This window comes from Humulus lupulus, chromosome 9 (genome assembly GCF_963169125.1).
Source record: "Humulus lupulus chromosome 9, drHumLupu1.1, whole genome shotgun sequence".
Taxonomy (NCBI): domain Eukaryota; kingdom Viridiplantae; phylum Streptophyta; class Magnoliopsida; order Rosales; family Cannabaceae; genus Humulus; species Humulus lupulus.
This window is the reverse complement of record NC_084801.1, coordinates 148,099,630-148,119,363: the sequence shown is the minus strand read 5'-3', so window position 1 is coordinate 148,119,363 and position 19,734 is coordinate 148,099,630. Positions and strand designations below refer to the sequence as shown.

At 40.8% G+C, this 19,734-nt stretch overlaps 1 long non-coding RNA gene across 1 annotated transcript; it reads right to left on the bottom strand.

Moving 5' to 3' along the window:
• Positions 1-129: 129 nt before the first annotated feature.
• On the bottom strand, positions 130-1,906 carry LOC133800555 (uncharacterized). Its single transcript, XR_009876528.1, has 2 exons — positions 1,743-1,906; positions 130-719 (listed from the first exon to the last, which is right to left on the bottom strand). It is a non-coding gene; the product is annotated as an uncharacterized LOC133800555 (long non-coding RNA).
• Between the last annotated feature and the right edge of the window lie 17,828 nt (positions 1,907-19,734).

Here is a 19,734-nt window from a genome sequence, read left to right as displayed (position 1 = left end):
GTAGTTCAAACTCAATTGGTGGTTCTTCTTTTTCTTCTTTATATTTCATTGTATCAATATAAATAAAATACAATCTTTTCAATTGGTGCGTAAAATTGCACCTAAAATATGCACATCACAAATATCAAATATTATACAATGATGTTAACTTTATTTTTAAAATAGAAAGTTACAATTTTGATGAATGTAATATATAAGTACTCATCCATACTTGATACATTGTTACACGCTCAATACTCGTTCCCTAATCTTTTTCAATACTTCAGCCAAATCATTTTTATTTTTTAATCATTTCTCGTAATGATCCATTTCATATAATTCTTTACAAAATTAATTCTAAACACGTTCAACATTCTGTCAAACACACTAAACACTTTGTAGCTATTTTACAAAATATATCTGTATAAAATAATGACGTTTTATAAACTACCATTAAAAAATTATAAATTTTACGAGATTGGGAAAAAAATCACAATTTGTCCCATATGAAAGAGAAGGCCCCAACAAATTCACATGGATTCCAAACAAATTATGATGAAGTTTCCTATGATAACTTTCTGGGTTGAAGTTTCTTCTTTTAGCTAAGGTGTAACAAACAAGAAAACCAAGCCAGACATACAATATTACTAGGGTCCCTATTACTACTCCCTTTTGATTTGCAACACATATCCCATAATGATTACCTTACTATCAAAGTACACAAACTGAGTGGTTACTTCCTGAAATAATAAATAAATAAAGGGTTAAAATAATGAAAAGAAATTCTTTATTAAATTTTACTCAACTTTCTATCTTCATCAGATTTGGGCTTAATCTTATTATATATATATATATGTGTGTGTGTGTGTGTGTAAGTAATCAACTAGACAAAAAATGACAAATAAACAATCTCTAGTTGAGTTAATAACTAATTACTTATTTTATAATTGAGTTCATAACTGGGTGAATTCAATCTTATACTCAGTACTCAGAAGAAGCTTACATTATCTGATCTGCAAAGAAAAATAGCATGATTGTGTGTACATGACTTATGTATCAGACTATATAATATATATCAGTTGAAGAAGTGATAAAAATGATCTCTTTAGTTATTAGGAATAGAAAAATCAGATGCACAAAGGAAAATTAGCAATACCATTCACACCTACACTACCAACCAAACCTAAAACTACAGCTACAGTTACAACTACAACATGTTCTTCCTATCATTTATATGTATATATAAAAGAAATGTAATCAATTACCCTAATCCTAATCTAATCTCAGAAGAGAACTACCCACTTCACTTTCAAAATGTAATCACTAGAACTATAATACTATACTATACTATAGGATCAATAGATGAAAAAAAGACCCTTTAATTTCATCCAATTAAATCACTCGATTCTCAATATTCCAACTACTGAGAGCATATTAGTACTGCAATTCAACCATATAAACCATAAGAATCTAAATATAAACCCCAAATACTAAATGCTCCACTGAAGGGCCACCACAATCTCAAAAAAAAAAAAAAAAAATCCAAAACCCAGAATTCACAGTCGAGAGAATTAACGAATTTCAACCCATGAATTACCACATAAAACCCTTCATTGCAACAAGACAAGGAAAGAAAATCAAGTACCCATGTTTCCGAGAAAAATCCAAACCAGAAAACAAAATATCCGAAAAAGAAAGAAAACTTCTCCAAGACGAAAGGAAAAAGAAGAAGAGAAAAAAGGGAATTAGAGTTGGAAAATTACCAGCTCGTGCAACTTTGAAAAAGAGGAAAATGGTGGGATTCGGAATCAGTGGCTTCGATTTGGTGAATTTTTAGTCAAAGAAAGCAAAATCTGAGAAGTGAAAAAGAAAGAAAGAAGGAGAAAAGGAAAGTGAAAAGGGAGAGGGATTTTTTAATTTTGGACTGTTTTTTAAAAGGGATTATGCTATTTTGTAATTTGTTTGGTCTCGTGATTAAATTCTTTGATTTTGATAAATTATTTTTTTTTATTCTTTATTTTATAAAATTGTTCAATTAGACTTATGAATTTGATTTTGATTAAAAAAAATTAAACTAAAATTACAAATAATTTATCAAGCTAACAATTCAGAACAAAAATACAATACTATCTTATTGTATTTAATTTTTTGTTAATCAAATTTGATTTAGGAGTATATTTGAATTATTTTACATAATATATAATCTAAAAAGTAATTTATTAAAATATAAAGTCTAACGTGACAAAACACAGAGTTCAAAATAGTATAATTTCTATATAAAATTATAACCTTGTTTTTTTAATATATATTGGGTTTTAAAATTTTCTTTGGGTGAACAAAATATTTATTTTTGACCAAAGGAAGTTCCTTCCTTACAATTTATGTATCATGTATAATTATTATTTTTTCAATGGAATTGTTCATTGCTTAAAACAAAATTCTTTTTTTTTATTCTATGTGGAAAATAGATAAAAACATTTATTACTACTAGGTGCAAGCAACATGCAATGTACGTTTGCTTGGTTTATTTAAAAAAATTATTAATTATTTTTATTATGTTTTTATGATTGTCATATTAATTTAAAAAAAATAAAAAATGTTGTATGTATTTTCATTTAGTGACACGTGACATGCATTAAGAGTAATTAAATCCTCACAGAAGCTGACTAAGCCTCTTAGGGCTCACCTAGAGATCCTCGGAATGAAAGTCTTGCCTTTTATCCCTTGATCACCACCTCTGGAGAAGTATGTCCTCGAGAAAGGCTACTTCCTGAGAACCACATGCAGAATGTCCTCTCAAAATCACATCTCCTCCAATCAAGTCCTCCAGGCCTGTGAGATCCCTCCTCCGGGCCAGGAGTAAAGTGTCAGGTGTCGAGCACAGCGGCCTTGGACCACAAGCAGCCGTCTGACATTTACTGTTGCACAAATCGTGGTGTCGAGTTCGTACAAGCAACAAGCATGATGTCTCACGACACTGCCTAACATAGGATAACATGTAGCTACCCCCTAACACTGTCAGAGACATGCTACACCAAAAAGTAGTAGGCTGAAACCTCGTAATTGGGCCCACAGTGATACGTCTAGGCCCACCAACATATTAATTGATTGAATGTATTACTTATTGTTCATTTAATGATCAATTAAGGGAGAATAATTTTAGTTACTCTTCATTAGAGAATTAATTGCCCTCTGCCATCTATAAATATGGTTAGGGCAAACATTGTAAATGATCCCAAACTTTTGTATTCAAAGCATTGCCAAAACACTGCCTGAAACTCCATAGAAGCTTGAAACTCCCAAGCTTCTCTCATCCTAATACAAGTGACTCGGGGTCAGGTTTAATTAATAACCTGGACCACGTAAATCCAGTGTCTCTTTCATTATTTCGTTGAGCTTTTATTTTAATTAGTTGTTAGTGTTATCCCCAAAATTTCAGTTCGATGATGTGGCAATCAGAAGTGACAAGTGACAATGCATGGTCCGTAAAAGGCACATTAATAATCAATAAATGTGTTGGCTCTTCGGAGTTGTAATAAAGTGATCTGACCGATCTGATAGAATTTCTCTCTGACCGGTGAAGATTTTTGACTGACCAGTCAAGTGTCATGCTAGATCAGAGATGTGCCATGTTAGACCAGAGATGTGTTATGTTAGACTAGAGATGTGTCATGTTAGACCAGAGAAGTGTCATGACCGACCAGTCAGGTGCTGGTCCGACCAGTCAGGTGCTTGTCCGACCACTCAGATGTTTGTTTGACCAGTCAGGTGCTTGTCCGACCAGACAGGTGTTTGGCCGACCAGTCACTTGTCTTGGGCGACCAGTGAGGGTTTGGCCGACCGGTGAAGTGTTTTGGCTCTCCAGTTTTCCTTCTGGGTGTGATGTGGACCGACTAAACAGATCATTGCTACGCAAGAGATCCCAGTAACGGCTTCAGCTAGAATCGGTCATACCTGCGTGGGAATCTCTCATATTATCCCAAGGAATCGCATATTGTTGTATTTTAAATATTATTATTAATTAAATATTATGAGAATAACAGAAAGGACCCGGTCAAAGGGAATATCTGATGTATGATCCATGAGCCTATAAATAAATGGCTCATGGTATCATTTTAGGGATCTGATCTTTTTAGACTGAGAAAACTCTCTCGTTTTGAGATTTTGGGGACTGTTACTTGAGGCATTTTCTGAGAGGTTAGAGAGATAAAGCTTGTATTCTCTAGAGAGAGAAACTCTATATTTTTCTACTTGCACTTAAGAAACTCAGTTGGCTCAAGTTCATCTGATCTTAAGTGTAGGCTAAATGTATCACAGCTCCAAGTGGATTAGGCTATTACCAACACGAGGCTGAACCACTATAAAAATTGTATGTGTCGTATTTTTCTCTTGAAGGTTTATTGTCGTTTTGACGTCTACACGTCGTTGGCCAAAAACGCGGTCAACATTTTGGTGCTTTCATTGAGAGCCTGAAGAGAAGAAACACACGACTATCGTATCAAGATGGCACCCAAGAATACCAGTGTGGCATCCAAAAAGTCAGGCACATCAAAAGAGCCTGCTAGATCAGAAGGTCCTGGACCGCAGAACCCAGAGACTGAGCCCAGGGTGTTTCTCGAGGAGACCACTCCAGAAGTTGAACAACTCCAGAAAGCAATAGGCGCTTTCCAAGAGGAGATGATGCAATTCAATGCTCGGCAGGAGTCTTTCGCTGAAGAGATGGCCAAGCAGAGAGCTGTGTTAGAGCAGCAAAGGCGCGATATGGAGGCCAGAAGCGAAGAGCTCAGACAGCGACAGGAGGAAGTCGACCGGAGACATCATGAAGCAGCACTTGCTCTAGAAGCGGCTACCCAATTGGCCAAAGCCAATGCTCAATCCGTGGAATGAGCAGCCTCCCACGGAGCAAGAAATAATAATGATGATCGGAGGACCATTGACAGAGCCAAATCTCGTTGACCAGACAGAAGCAGGAGTAACCCCCCTGGTCGGGAAGATGATGGGGTCCGCTCTAGAACTGCATCAACACAGAGGGAGAACTCTATAACTCCCTCTAGGAGCCAACGATCAGAAACTTTGAGATCAGGAAGTCACCGATCGGGCAGTAAAAGAACTCCAACCAGGCAGGATCAGACCAGGACTCCTCGAGATAAGAGGACTTCACAATTCAAAGATGGGCATGGTGTTGATGAGGCTGATAGTCATCACACCGACCAATCAAAGGAAAAGGAGGGCAATGACCAACAAGGAGGAAAAGACTGCCCAGGACATACCGAAAAGCCTCCACTGCACCCCGGCCAGCAGCGTAGTAGGAGAGAGCAAGTCCCGCGTAGTAAGCCCTCTGGAAAATCAAAGAGTACGGTGTTCGATCGGGCAGGAGAGCATGCTTCCCGGAAGGATCTAAGGGATGTTATCACCAACAAGAGGAGGACTGTCCCGGTCGAAGGGCAAAATCTGAACCGCCCTGCCAGTCACGTAAAAATACTTGACGACAGTGCACCAGATGGTAATGCCTGACCAGGCGGTCAAGACCCTGGAACTTCGTCAGTTGCACCAGCCATCCAAGCCCAGCTTGACGTGCTAACAACTACAGTGCAAGGTTTGTCAAAACGGCCTTCCGGGATAGATGTGATAAACCACCGAAGTGGTAGCCCATTTTGTGCCCGGATTAGAGCAGCCCAGCCTCCGGCAAAATATAAAGCACCGGTTCTGCCAGTATATACAGAAAAGGCAGATCCCATCAGACATGTTGGGAAGTTTGAGGACCAGATGGAATTGCTCAGAGTAAGTGACTGTTGACCCTTGTTTTGGTCAACTGACACGGAGTCAAAAAGCTTGATGTGGATAGATGTGTTGGAATGAATATAATGACAAAAACAGTAAACGACACAAGAAATTATAGTGGTTCGGCCCCAAGAACTGGTAATGACCTACGTCCACTTAAGCTATTATTAATGTGAGATCTCAAAGGGGTGATCAAAGAACTAGGGTTCTCCGAGTTTCACAAACCTGAGAGAGATAAACAGTACAATCGTAATACAATAGCTCTAATTCTCTCGTAAATATGTAGTTTTAATTAAGCAAAAGCCCAAAAGTCCCTCCCTTGAGCTATCTTTCTCTATTTATAGGCTCAAGGAGGATTACATGAATTTGTTACAAATATTCTCTCCTAATTAATCGGATAATCAGGAATCATTGGAGATAATCTCGGAATTAATTATGATCTCTACAAGATTATCTTGAAATATCTGGAATGTACGACCATGTTGGTCGTGATAAAAACTCAATTTTCGCGCCTGTAATGTCTTACTGGTCGATACTCTAACAGAACTCTGCCAAGTGTCAGCCACGTGTTCAAAAAATCGCTTGCCACGTCATTCGTGCCTATTTTTTGGATAACAGTGACGATTATCGGTGTAGAATTTTCCCGACTACTTTGTCAGATACCGCCCAAGAATGGTATTGGAAGTTTAAGCCAAACTCCATAACCTCTTGGGAGGCATTCAGGAAGGAGTTTTGTAGACAATTCAACACTGCTCGGACCCCACCAGTTTATGCCAACCACTTGGCAGATATCAAACAAGGAAAATATGAGTCTTTAAAGAATTATATACAGAGATTCATGAGAGAAGCCAATAGAGCAACTGCTGTAGGAGACGAGGGGAAGATGGTTGCAATATCCGCTGGGATAACTTATCGGAGCCCTTTGTGGGATAGCATACATAGAAATCCAATTTTAACACTTCAATAATTTCTTGACCGAGCAGACAAGTATATGAAATTAGATGATGCAATCGAGAAAGAGGAGAATGGCATAAACAATCCGGGCGGATCAACTGACTCTCCTAAGAATGGTTGAAAGAAACGTGGAAATAATGGGTCTAACCACCATGAGGAAAAGAAAGCAAAGTTGAGTTCAAACGAAAAGCGAACCAAGTATGAGCCTCAGTTCACTAATTACACCATTCTCTCGGCCACCCGAGAGGAAATATATCTTGCTAGTCATGAAGAGGTTCCCTACAAGAAACCTCCACCCATCAGGAAAGAGATGAGGAAGAGAGATATGAATAAGTTTTGTTGTTTCCATGGAGATTATGGTCACGACACGAATGAATGCAATCACCTCAAGGATGAGATAGAATTTCTTCTCCGGTTGAGCAAGTTGAGAAAGTACCGGGCAGAGACACCCCAAGGAGAAGGAGGTAGCAGCAATCCTGGTTTCAAACGACAAAGATCTCCACCCTTGCAGCCTGGGCCTGTGGACTTTACCTTAGACACTATATGTGGAGGTCCACACTTGGCTGAGGATAGAAACGAAGCAAGGGAAAGGTATGCTGAGCGGGAGTGCTAGGATCAGGAGCCACTGGAACGACGGGCGTCTGTGAATATATTATTTCTAAATACCGCTTTCACAGTGGTAGTTTAATTTCAAGTTGTTTAACTTGTTATTTAAATTTGGTTTATGAGCTGGTTATTTGCTGACCAGTCATCTATTTTTGAACAATTTTTGTTGTTTAAAACTCGTTATTAGACACGTATTGTCCTTTTTTAATTTACGAGTAATAAAAGAGATTACGCGCAGCGTGGTCGATTCTTGCTACAAATGTGCATGTGTGTTAATTATTCGAACAGTGTTCAACTGGTTGGTAAAATCAGACAGTGTTCAACTGGTCGACACGTTCAAGCAGTGTTCAATTGCTCGAATATTTTCAATATATTCTATGTGTTTCACGAGTAATTAACTGCTCGAACAGATTCAGTCAAGTAGCAAGTGACTAAGGATCTTACAATCCTCAATCATTTGGGGGGCACATGGGGTATACTTTATATAGTTTAACACAGGCAATAAGAGCACGAGTTAAGATGTCTATTTTTAGGCTGACTTGTAAGTTTTCGAAGTCCAAAAAGGCCATTAAGCTAACTTGTTTGACAAAGCTTAGGTAACTTGAATTTTTTTTAAAATTTCAAGTTAGAAGCAGATATTCGTGTGACAATAAACATTGTGCTCATAAAATGTTAGAGCAATAAGAGTGTGAGAAAGTATACTTAGTATGGACTTATGAAATGTCTAGAATTTTTAAAGTTAGAAAACTAAGTACTCATGCAAAAATATAAGGCATACATCAGAGTGACTTTACTATTCACAAAAAAACTTATAACTTTTTAAGTCTAAAAGGACTTAGAATGTTTCAAGTTAGCAAAGAAAAGTAAAGTATAAATGCCAATAGCTCGGCTGTACGAGAAAAATATCAAAGTTGCTAAGCAACAATTGTTTTCACAAGAAAAAAGAGTAAACTACTGGCTAGGTACAAAGTTTAGCTGATCAGGTGCAAAGTTTTCCTGGTCGGGAGAGCAGATACAACTTCCCTGGTCAGCTGAGCATATATCACTGGTCGGGTAGTCTGTTGTTGAGCATGACTAACAGCGATGAGTCCCTAGAATGAATCAAACAAACACGAACAAATGAATGCAAAGTAAATACTACATAGTGAAAAAATGTATTTGAGAAGAGAAGCCAAATTTTCCCCAAGATTGATTGAGAGAAATAAATCTCTCAAAATACTTTTGGGAGATTCGAACAAGGTGCTTTGATGGTTTTTGGTGGGGTAAGTTTTAGGCATAGGCTTAAGTGGCTATGCCATATGCCCAAGTGGATGTCGAGTGTGCCTAAGCAGGCCCGCGCACGCGTCCGAAGGTTGGTGTCCGAGCAGCTGGGGGGTTGCGTCCGATCGGTTGGCTGCGTGTTCGAGCAACTGGGGGCTGCATCCGATTGGTTGGCTGCATGTCCAGGGCAGGGGCGTGTCCGAGTGGCTTGGCTATGTGTCTGATCGAATGGAGGATGTCCGAGCAGCCAGGCGTGCATCCGAAAGGTGGTGCCCTGGTGTCCAAGAGGAAGGTGAGGTTGCGTCCGAGCAGCTTGCATGAGTGTCCGAACAACCTGGAGGGTGCGTCTGAGCAGTTGGTGTCCGCGTCCAAGCGGATGGTGCTGTATCCGAACGGCTTAAGTGAGCGTCCAAGAAATTTGACAACCATCCGAGCGGATTGAAGAGTGCCCCGACCGGCTGGGTGATGGTCTGAACAGATGCCGTGGTGCACGTGGTGTCCGAGTGGATGATGCGGTGTCCGAGTGTTTAGGCTAAGCATCCGAGTGGTTTGCATGGAGTGTCCGAGCAGCTTGGGAGAAGAATGTACAAGTGTCCGAGTGGTTAGAAGAGGATAACCAGTCGGCCATACACATGCACTTCCAATAAGATATTTCCGAGGAGTTAGGCTATCCTACTAGTCATGTACGAATATGAGGGCCTAAAATAGTAACCGATTGGCTAGAGGATTCCAAGGCGACAACAAATCTCAAGAGCATGGGGCACAAACATGTTTTCCTACTCATGGGATACTACAACAAGAATAAAAAATAGAATTTAAAGAAATCAAAAGACAAGTTCAATCGTGGGTTTACGTGAAAGTTATCGACCGGATGGAAGCTTTTGGATGACCTCAAAAACATTTTTCTAGAAGAAAAGTTTATCATACGAGTACATCATATAATAAACTTGGGGGGCAAATGTTATCCCCAAAATTTCAGTTCGATGACGTGGCAATCAGAAGTGACAAGTGGCAATGCATGGTTAGTAAAAGGCACATTAATAGTCAATAAATGTGTTGGCTCTTAGGAGTTGTGATAAAGTGATCTGACCGATCTGATAGAATTTCTGTCCGACCGGTGAAGATTTTTGACTGACCAGTCAAGTGTCATGCTAGACCAGAGATGTGCCATGTTAGACCAGAGATGTGTCATGTTAGGCCAGAGATGTGTCATGTTAGACCAGAGAAGTGTCATGACCGACCAGTCAGGTGCTTGTCCGACCACTCAGATGTTTGTTTGACCAGTCAGGTGCTTGTCCGACCAGACAGGTGTTTGGCCGACCAGTCACTTGTCTTGGGCGACCAGTGAGGGTTTGGCCGACCGGTGAAGTGTTTTGGCTCTCCAGTTTTCCTTCTGGGTGTGATGTGGACCGACTAAACAGATCATTGCTACGCAAGAGATCCCAGTAACGGCTTCAGCTAGAATCGGTCATACCTGCGCGGGAATCTCTCATATTATCCCAAGGAATCGCATATTGTTGTATTTTAAATATTATTATTAATTAAATATTGTGAGAATAACAGAAAGGACCCGGTCAAAGGGAATATCTTATGTACGATCCATGAGCCTATAAATAAATGGCTCACGGTATCATTTTAGGGATCTGATCTTTTTAGACTGAGAAAACTCTCTCGTTTTGAGATTTTGGGGACTGTTACTTGGGGCATTCTTGGGGCATTTTCTGAGAGGTTAGAGAGATAAAGCTTGTATTCTCTAGAGAGAGAAACTCTATATTTTTCTACTTGCATTTAAGAAACTCAGTTGGCTCAAGTTCATCTGATCTTAAGTGTAGGCTAAATATATCACAACTCCAAGTGGATTAGGCTATTTCCAACACATTGGGGCTGAACCACTATAAAAATTGTTTGTGTCGTATTTTTCTCTTGAAGGTTTATTGTCGTTTTGACGTCTACACGTCGTTGGCCAAAAACGCGGTCAACAGTTAGTAAAAAAAACTAATCAATATTTTTGTGCTTTCATTGAGAGCTTGAATAAAGCTTCGAGTCACATCCATGGTAAACACTAGAGACAACATTGCTGAAGAACTTCCTCCTTCCACCGCTGCCATGGGAGGAAAATCAGGCTGACCACCACATCCACCAGCTGAATTAGAGGTGGTCCAAGATGACGGCTATGACGAGAATGATGGTTATGATGGTGAAGATGGAGACGACTATTATGAGAGTGAATACTCTGAATCGTTTAATGAGGAGGATCCATCGGAAGTGGTGGTCCTTAAGAGCCAAGTTGTCTCCCAGTAGCAAAAAATAGAGGCTTAAGAGGGTAGCATTATCGCCTTACAGGAGGTGGTTAACGCCATGAAGGTTACTTTGGCGGCTCAAGGGCTGCAAGTGGACCCTCATGGCAAAGTATCACCTAGGCAGCCAGCTGGTGTGCCACCTGCGCACCCAGTTGGAGTGCCACTTGTCCAACCAACGGGCGTGCCTCCCGAGCACCTTGCTGATGTGTAACAAGAGCAGCCAGCTAGCGTACCACCTGTGCACCCAGCTGTAGCACCACCCGCGCTCGTGGGAGGAGAAGGTTGAGCCTTCCCAAAAGAGAAAGAGGACTTGTCGAGCTTCAAAGCCCATCGACGTCCCGGGGAGGGCAAACTGTCCTGAAGCTCAAGGGGTCCGGGGGAATCGCCAGGCCAACAACGTTTGTGGAGCCCAAGGCACTCCACCCAGGCATGCCACAACTGATTGTATCAGGCTTGGAGGAGGAGTCCCCTCAATGCCTTGCCATCTTTGGGGAAAACCCGAGCGTGGGGCCAATAGAAGAAAAGTCTCTATAAACTAAGGACAAGGAATAAATGTCTAGGTTAACAATGACTATGTTGACTCAGAATGGGTAATAGAAGTAGGATTCTCCTAGGACGACTGTCGCCAAGAAGCGCAACCAAACTTGCGAGATAACGTGAATGCTTGCAGGAATAGAGTAGCTCCCGATGGCCTCCCCGGGATGCAACCACAACCATAACCAGACCTCCGAGACAATCTTAATGCTTGGAGGAGAGATGCTATGCCCGACCAGAGGCATATCTGGCACGAAGTGCCACTCATGATCCTCTTCGTGCAGAATTGGAAAGTTTAAAAAAGATCATGTTAAAGATGGCTCGGAGGCAAGGATAAGACTCTGACTCAGAGGATGAAGAGGGGGAGTTGTGTGCCCCACACATTGTCGAAACCCCATTAACTCAAGGCTTCAAGATGTCAGACATCACTCCCTATAGCAGAGCCACAGACCCCTTCGACCATCTATCAAAGTTCAACAGATTAATGTCGGTACACTATATTTCCAAAGACGCAAGATGCCACGTCTTCCCGTTAACCTTGACGAGACCTGCAAACGAATGGTTCAAGAAGCACTGACCCAAATCAATCCATTCCTGGCACCAACTCTCTGCCGCCTTCAAAAGTAATTTATAGTTGCTCGGAAGATTCACTTCAAGGTCAATGCTTTGGCAAGCAAGGGCCTCTGGGGACCCTTAAAGCGTACATAAAGCGCTTCAAGGAGGAGGCTACAAGGACTAAGAGGGTCGACGATGGCTAGCAGCTGATGAACTTGCAAGTCATCATTTGACTAGGTTCTCCTCTTAGGGATGACCTACAGCAGTGCAAATGCCACAGACTCGGTGACTTTATTCGTCGGACCCAAGATGCCCAAATTGGAGCCTTCAGAGGACCGATTTCCTTCTTGGATCCTATTGTAATGCCCTACTAATCCAGGACTATTACACTGCATTTTAAATAGTGCTTAACTCACTAAACAAGTCATTTGGACGTAAAATGTGTAATTAAAACTAACTCAAGGATCATGTATTAAAGTTTTTGGTCAAATAGTAATCATTTCATTAAAAAGGTTTAAGTCTGTACACGGGATCCCAAAAAGAGTTTATAAACGGATACAGATACAAAATAAACACAAAGAGCCGACCTATGCAGAAAATTCAGAGTTCAACTCTAGTTCCAACAAATAATCTTGGATGTGGCGATCGAGCAGGCCGCATATGTACATTTTTCCCTTGAAGCTCTCCAACTCATGTCTGGTCCAATTTTTCTTTGCCCTTACCTGCACCACGTAGCACCCGTGAGCCAAGGCTCAACAAGAAAACATAGATATACTTATAGATAGTTATTCAATAGATTACATTTAAATAGCATGTTTAGCAATTATAACCAACACTCAGGCAGACATTCAATCCACGTAAGTGGCCATAGAGCCACACAGGTTCCCATTGCACTATTCCCTTTAGAAACGACTATAGAGCTGGTCAAGTGTGAACCACGCTCTATGTTCCAAGCGACTATAGAGTTGTGTAAGCATATATCACTCTTCTGGGTTGGCCCAACCATAACGGCATGCGTTCCGCATGCTAATGCCGACCACGACTTATAAGCCGAGATTTTCAATCAGATTCAACCATATAAGCATTTATCACTTAATGCACATATGCATAGTAAAATTCAATCATGTTACACATTTCAACACATGGTTATAACCATGTTCCATAACCGGGGCTCAAGCACTAATCACAGTCCAGGTGCAATTTTTTTATCTCGAAAACTGAGCACGTGAATATAACAGCCCTGAATGCGCTCCTTTCCTCCCGAGCCTAGCGGTACACCATAGTCACAACCATAACAAGGGATATTCATCAAGAATCGAACCGATAAAGGCTTCCAGACCAAGTCCTAGCCCGTAGGACCTTAAATTCTACTAAACCGGGTAGCAGAATCACTCCCGAGCCCTTAAATTTGGGTTTCTATAACCTAAAACCTCATTTTTTTTATTTTTCCCAATTAGCATCGTGATGGCCACCACTAAGGGCCGCGATGCCTGAATAGGCAGAGAGCCCACCAAATTTTCCCCTGAATTTGCACTGCAGTGCAAAGGCGGTTTGAGGCATCCCCTACCTCAAGAACACTCAAGCTGCCCGCAACATTCTTGCCAAGCGCTGCGATGCCACCCTGAAACCCAGAAAAACCAATGATTTTCTGAAATCGCAAGTCTTCCAAAACTGCCCCAAACACACGTTTTCAACCATGATTGACCTTCAAAATGGTCCGAGCAACATAGATACACAAAACAATACCCTCTAAACCACTAAAACAACTCCAAAACCCAAAACTCATAAATTCTTCAAGAATACTCAAAGACAAAAACTTAAAGACTTTAAAATTGAAGTTACCTCCTAGGATTCGAATCCCAACTGGATTTCCAAGCTTGACCAATTCTAAACCATGATGATGAAGTGTTGGCATTGGCCCAGATCCCGGTGCAGATGCCTCGGATGGCAGACCAAATCATAACGTTCTCCAAAGACGATGATAGGAGAGTGCACTTCCCCCACCACGATTCGTTGGTAATCGAGAGCCAGATTTCCAACAAGATGGTAGATCGGATCTTGGTGGACAATGGGAGTTCAGTGAACATCCTGTTTAAAACAGCCTTCGAGAAGATCAGACTGACTACAAGCGACCTCTCCCCATGCACCTCGTCGTTTTACGGGTTCTTGGGTGAGGGTTTGACTCCTATGGGGCATATTAAGCTGCCAGTGACACTTGGAGAAGTGCATCGCCAGGCCTTCAAATACTACACGTTTGTGGTGGTGGATTGCTCCTTGGCATACAACGCCATTTTAGGACATCCGACTCTGGTGGAATTCGGATCAGCCACCTCCATTTGCTATTTGTGCATGAAGTTCCCCACGAAGGCGGGAATTGGCACACTTTGCGGAGACCAAAATGAGGCTCGCCAATGCTGCAATGTGTTATTTAAGCACCCATTGATGGTGATTGCAACAACAGTCCCTGAGCAGCCTCCTCAAGTGGAGATGGAGGTCCAGGTTATTCTCGATGAGAGGGAGTCTGATGAGTTGGACCCTCGAGATGGTGATGATAGGGCTATCAAGCCCATAGAGGAGGTTTGAGAAGTCATCCTCAATGATTCCAACCCAGACAGGAAAACCAAGGTCGGGAATAACCTCAAGGCGGAGGTCCAAGAAGCTTTGGTAAGCTTTCTCCGAGAGAACTAGGACGTCTTTGCATGGTCCCACGCAGACATGATGGGGATTAACCCTAACATCATCTGCCACACCTTGAACATAGAATTAAACGTTGCCCCGATGCAATAGCAGAGACCTTGAAGGTGAATGTTGACAAGCTCCTCTAGAATCGTTTCATTCGAGAGGCCAAATACCCATAGTGGTTGTAAAATCCGGTGTTGGTCCCGAAACCTAATGGCACATGGAGAACATGTATTGAGTTCTCTGACCTCAACAAGGCTTGCCCTAATGATTACTTTCCTTTGCCATAGATTGATCAGATGGTGGATGCCACCTTTGGGTATGAGCTTCTCACCTTTATGGATCCTTATTCGGGTTATAACCAGATCTCCATGCATGTCGCTGATTAGGAGCGCATCAACTTCTGAACAGACAGAGGTGTCTACTGCTACAAAGTGATGTCTTTTGGCTTGAAGAACACTGGAGCCATATACCAAAGGTTGGTTAACAAGATGTTTAAAAACTAGCTTAGTCGGAACATGGAAGTGTATGTGGACGACATATTGGTGAAGTCCAGAATGACCCCCGACCACGTGAAAGATTTGGCAGAAGCATTCTCTGTCCTTCGCAGATTTGTGAAGAAGTTGAATCCCAAAAAATGCACATTTGGGGTAGCCTTCAGGAAATTCCTAGGAATTGAGGCAAATCACGAAAAGATCAGATCCTTGATCGAGATGCCATCCCCCAGAAAGCATAAGGACATACAAATCCTGACTAACGGATAACAGCTATTAGCCGTTTTGTTTCAAAGGCTACTGACAAGTACATCACATTCTTCAACATCCTCCGAGGAGGTCAGAGGTTTGAATGGACAGGGGAATGTGAGCAAGAATTCCAACGGCTTAAGGCACAAATGGCGAATCTCCTAATTCCGTGAAAGCCAATGGACGGAGAACCCTTTCTCCTCTACATGGTTATCTCTGAGCCATTAGTGCTTCCCTGGTTCGCGAGGAAGGCCACGTCCGACACCCCATATACTATGTGAGTAAAATACTACTGAGGGAAGAGTCTAGATACCCACTCATAGAGAAACTAACATTTTTCCTGATGATGGCTTCTTGGAAGCTCCGACCTTACTTACAGGCGCATCTCATCAAAGTCCTTACCAACTAGCCTTTAAAGGCAAGTCCTCCAGAAGACAGAGTCCTCCAAAAGACTCCTCAAATGGATAGTTGAACTTAGCCAGTTTGACATCACTTATCACCTGAGGACTGCCAATAAAGGGCAAACATTGACATACTTTATTGTGGAGTGCACGGGAACACATGAAAGGCCTGAGGAGGCTCAGGCTGTCGGGCACAATGGAAGTTATTTGTGGATGGGTCCTCCAATGAGAATGGGGTTGAAGAAAGCCTTATCTTGGTGTACCCCGAGGGACATAGGGTTCACAACACTTTAAGATTTTGTTTTTACACCTAAAATAATGAAGTTGTATATGAAGCCTGATCGCGGGACATTAGGTTGCCCTAGAGCTTAAAGCTGAGGGCCTTGAGATATATAGTGATTCTCAGCTTATCTTGAACCAAGTCCTCGGAGAGTACCAGGCTCGAGGAACCAATATGGTCACTTATTTGGCCAAGACCCAAGAGATGCTACACATCTTCAAGATATTTACCATCTGACATGTTCCTCGAGAGAAGAATTCTAATGTTGACGCCTGTCCAAGCTTGATACCACTAAAGACGTAGAGTTTCTCAATGTGGTCCCGATTGACTACTTGGATTCTTTGACAATCACAGTTCTCGAGGAGGTAGAAGTGGTACAGCCCCAAGACGATTGGATGGAACCTATTGTGAGGTACCTTGTCTTCGGAGAGTTACTGCAGGACATAAAAGTAGCTCAGAAGCTACTTTATCAGGCGCCTCGATATGTAATCATGGACAATAAGTTGTACAGGCGAGGATATTCATTTCCACTACTCTGATGTGTGTACGATCAGGAAGCCAAACTCATTCTCTGAGAAGTGCATGATGGCTTTTTGTGGCGACCACATTGATGGACAGAGCCTCGCCAAGAAAATCTTAAGACAATTATGCTTCTGGCCTACGATGAATGACGATTTGATGAATTATTTCAAGAAGTAAGACAAATTCCAACGTTACACCAACATCAATCTCCTTCAAATGAGCTCACTCAGACAATAAGTCCTTGGTCCTTTGTAGCCTGGGGCATTGAATTAATAGGGTCCTTGCCCACAGGAAATGGAGGAGTAAAGTATGCTATCATGGTAGTCAACCACTTCACGAAGTAGGTCGAAGTCTAACCTCTCGCTACCATCTCCTCCAAGAAGGCGATGGACTTTGTCATAAAAAATATCGTTTGTCGTTATGGGATCCCGAAAAAGATAGTCTCTGACAATGACCTACAGTTTGACAGTGAGTTGTTTACCGACTTCTCTAAAATGCACGGAGTCATGAAGAGTTTCTCCTTCATAACTCGTCCTCGGGAAAACGGACAAGGGGAAGCGATCAACAAGACACTTAAGGCCACTTTGAAGAAACGGCTGGAACATGCAAAAGACAATTGGCCCGAGGAGTTTCCTAAGGTATTGTGGAGTTATCACACCACTATTGGGACCTCCACTGGCCATTCGCCATTCTCCATGGCCTACGGGTATGAAGCCATGCTCCCAGTTGAGGCAACAATCTCCACGCACCGATGAGATACTTACGACCTGACCTAGAATCATGCTTTACTTCAAGAATCAATGGACCCTGTTGAGGAGCTTCGAGAAGCTTCGCAACTATGTGTAGCATCCCACCAACAGAAAGTGGCCAGATACTTCAATTCCAAATTGAAGGATAGAAAATTTGAGGTCGGAGACTTGGTGTTGTGAAGAGTCTTCCTAGCAACCCGAGATCCAAGTGCTGGAGTTTTTGTAATGACCCAACTAACTTAAAGACCTCGGACCATTAAAACTACTAAGACATAGCTATTATTTTCGAATACATACATAAAATAATAGAACTTTATTAGAAAATCCAAAATACGGGATCCCATTGTTATTACATAAAATCATAAAGAAAACAAAACCTTTAATTAATTGTTCAAATACTAAATGCAGAAAAACATATATACATAATTAAAAAGACTTGAAACAAAACATCATCCTCGATCTTTCCCATCAGTCCATTCATTTAGTTCTCACCCAATACACATGCCAAAGCTGTCATGAATCCGTCCCACCTTCCATGCTCATTTTCCTGCACGTCTAAAATAAAAATGAATGAGCCTAATGCCCAGTAAGGAAAACTACTGAAAACATATAATAAATAATAAGACTTAAAAACATAAATCATAAAACGAATGACGTAAAAACGTAAATCATAAAATATAAGACTACAAATTAATGGTCATTAACTCATTACCGTAGTATGTGATAGAAACCATCTAGGTCCTCTTGCTACTATTAGAGGTAGGTTTAAACACAATATAGTATATGATAAACCATCTAGGTCCTCTTGCTACTATTTAGAGTTAGATTTAAACATAACGATAATCTACGATAATGATAAAAATCTCGGGATTTGCTTATTTGCTATCTAAGCAAGCATATTTCCCAAGCGACTACGACATAAAACATATACATACATACATACATACACACACATAGCATATAAACATAATCATAACACATAAAATCTAACCTATTTTCCTTACCTTGAGTGTGGAGAGAAAAAGAAAGAGAAGAGATTGTTTGCTATAGAAAACGTCCAATCAACCTTAAATACAACATAAGATTTTTATATTAGAGTCTTATAATAAAACTATACTTTCAAGAATTTTCTAAACCTCATAAAGTCATACCTTCAACCTATAACCAAAATGATGAAATCCCGAGTCTTCTCTCTAATGTCTATCTCCAACAACAATACCAAGAGTTTGGATACTTGGGTAGATTTTGGCTATATATTGGCTTGATGGGGTTCAATATTTCGACTATAATAGAGTTTAGAAAGACAATAGTGTTTAAGGCAAAATAAAGAAAATAGAAGAAAAAGATCTTGAGCACTATAAGGACTAGTGTTTTGGCTATGGCCATGTAGAGTGTTTATGGAAAATGGAGAGAGTTTTTGGGACTATGGATTTTGATATGAGAGGTTTTTGAGAGATTTTGAGTGTGAGAAAAATGGTAAAGGGTAAGTCTTTATTTATAGGCTTCAAACCCCAACTCCCTTCCTTGATTTTCTCCACACTATTCAGCTTAAATTTTAAAAATCAAACCTTCCCTCCACTATATGGTTTTGGCCAGCCTAGTATTACTCCCTTCTTGTTGCTACATCATCTTCAAGTATGCCACATAGTCTCCATTTGGTTCAAAGTTTAGTCAAAGTCCAAACTACTATCCTATATCTCGTAACTCTGGACTCTTCTGTAGTAAAATTAACGTAACTGGAGTTGTAGAAGTCCGATTTAGGCCATTTTTATGTAAAGAACGCCCTAGACTAGTACTTACAAAACATTCGTACAACATAGCTTATAAAAGAATACCGTCCATTTCTAAAGTCTCAGGGGACTTATTTAAATTCATGCAAGTTGGTGCCATAAGTTTAAAATAAAACATAGGTTTTTATGCAAAGTTCAAGAAAACCAAATAATTTAAATAACAGAGTCCCACTGATAATTTTAGGAAAAAGTCTCTTAAAACAAAACATAATAAAAATGGCGTTCTACGTTGATCGTTTTATCGTCCATAGGATTGCCCCACGCCATACACCCCATGATGAAGAACTCCCCACGTCACCACGCGTGCCATAGAGAAAACCTATTTGCTACCTGGAAGGAAAGTAAGGGGGTGAGCTAAAAGCCCAGTAAGGAAGTACAAGCAAGTAAGCAAGTAAGAAAAACAACAAACAACCAAACACTAACATTCATCTAAAACATCATGGTCTATCATAACATAATCGTAACATTTCATCTTATCATAACATAAATGTGACATATCAACATATCATAGCATAAATGTGACATATCAACATATCATAACATAAATGTGACATATCATCATATCATAACATAAGTATATCAGCATATCATAATATAAATG